This window comes from Calidris pugnax, unplaced genomic scaffold (assembly GCF_001431845.1).
Source record: "Calidris pugnax isolate Ruff unplaced genomic scaffold, ASM143184v1 scaffold300, whole genome shotgun sequence".
NCBI classification, from domain to species: domain Eukaryota; kingdom Metazoa; phylum Chordata; class Aves; order Charadriiformes; family Scolopacidae; genus Calidris; species Calidris pugnax.
Genome location: NW_015091014.1, coordinates 378,193 through 379,985, shown reverse-complemented (window position 1 = coordinate 379,985; position 1,793 = coordinate 378,193). Strand labels below are relative to the sequence as shown.

Sequence of the window (1,793 nt, the reverse complement as noted above, 5' to 3'; positions counted from 1 at the left end):
CCCCTTTTTTTTTTCTTTGTATCGCCTCAGAAATGCTGCGGCCCCGGAGTGGAGGAGGGCACCTGCCAGCAACTTCAAGGGCGAGGAGGGGGCTCGGGCTGGGGAGGGAGGAGGGAGCAGGCGGTCCCCAGGGTTGGGGGGGAGGGGGGGGTCCCCCCGCTTTCAGCCCCGCGGGGATCAAAGCCGGCGGCCGGACCACGCTTCACTGCCAAGGGCGAGCGTTCCCCCCACCGCCGCAGGGCCAGGAGGCACCGGCTGCATGGATTAAGGGGGGAAAAATAAAAATAGCAGAATGAAGGCCCCCCCCCCAAAAATCCCCCCCCCCCCCCGCACTCCAGGACCAGCGGAATGAAGCTCAAATAAGAAAAAAAGGAGAAGGAAGGAAAGGAAAGAAAAAAAGGAGAAGGAAGGAAAGGGGGAAAAAAAGGAGAAGAAGGAAGGAAAGGGGGAAAAAAAAGGAGAAGAAGGAAGGAAAGAAAAAAAAAAGGAGAAGGATGGAAAGGGGAAAAAAAGGGGAAGGAGAGAAAGGGAAAAAAAAGGAGAAGGAAGGAAAGGGGAAAAAAAGGAGAAGGAAGGAAAGGGGAAAAAAAGGAGAAGGAAGGAAAGGGGAAAAAAAGGAGAAGGAAGGAAAGGGGAAAAAAAGGAGAAGGAAGGAAAGGGGAAAAAAAGGAGAAGGAAGGAAAGGGGAAAAAAAGGAGAAGGAAGGAAAGGGGAAAAAAAGGAGAAGGAAGGAAAGGGGAAAAAAAGGAGAAGGAAGGAAAGGGGAAAAAAAGGAGAAGGAAGGAAAGGGGAAAAAAAGGAGAAGGAAGGAAAGGGGAAAAAAAGGAGAAGGAAGGAAAGGGGAAAAAAAGGAGAAGGAAGGAAAGGGGAAAAAAAGGAGAAGGAAGGAAAGGGGAAAAAAAGGAGAAGGAAGGAAAGGGGAAAAAAAGGAGAAGGAAGGAAAGGGGAAAAAAAGGAGAAGGAAGGAAAGGGGAAAAAAAGGAGAAGGAAGGAAAGGGGAAAAAAAGGAGAAGGAAGGAAAGGGGAAAAAAAGGAGAAGGAAGGAAAGGGGAAAAAAAGGAGAAGGAAGGAAAGGGGAAAAAAAGGAGAAGGAAGGAAAGGGGAAAAAAAGGAGAAGGAAGGAAAGGGGAAAAAAAGGAGAAGGAAGGAAAGGGGAAAAAAAGGAGAAGGAAGGAAAGGGGAAAAAAAGGAGAAGGAAGGAAAGGGGAAAAAAAGGAGAAGGAAGGAAAGGGGAAAAAAAGGAGAAGGAAGGAAAGGGGAAAAAAAGGAGAAGGATGGAAAGGGGAAAAAAAAGGAGAAGGATGGAAAGGGGAAAAAAAAGGAGAAGGATGGAAAGGGGAAAAAAAAGGAGAAGGATGGAAAGCAAAAAAGAAAGGAGAAGGATGGAAAGCAAAAGGGGAGAAAGAAGGAAAGGATAAAAGGAAGGAAAAAAAGGCAGAAGGAAGAGAAAAATATACAAACCCATCTGATTTCTGCTCGTATCGCAGCAAAGATGCTCCCACCCCACCCTGAGCCCCGACGCTTTCGGTGCACGGTGTGAGCTGGTGAAGAGCAACTCGTTTTGGGGAGGAAAACCCCGTTCCCCACTATCTCCGTGTCCCACCGAGAGTCTCCTTCCTCCCACATCGCCGTGACCAACGCAACCGCTGCTAATGAAGTGCGCTCGTTAGTTGTGCGATGTTAATAAACCCCAGGGTGACACCGGGGGCACGGGATTGTGCACAACAACCACACGTCGGCTCCCGAGGGGGCTCCAACCCCAATTCCTTCCCCCCCCCCCAAAAAAAACCCCA

At 49.2% G+C, this 1,793-nt stretch overlaps 1 protein-coding gene across 2 annotated transcripts in view; it reads right to left on the bottom strand.

Annotated features, from left to right (window-relative positions):
- The window catches only part of GALNT6 (polypeptide N-acetylgalactosaminyltransferase 6), a 22,102-nt gene that overhangs the window by 9,718 nt on the left and 10,591 nt on the right, over positions 1-1,793 (bottom strand). The window contains exon 1 of one of the 2 annotated variants that reach the window (XM_014955671.1): positions 1,462-1,746. The exons of the other annotated variant lie outside the window; for it this stretch is intronic. The gene's annotated coding sequence lies outside the window, so the exon portion shown is untranslated. Of the gene's footprint in view, positions 1-1,461; positions 1,747-1,793 lie in introns of those variants that run through there. 2 annotated transcript variants of the gene reach the window in all.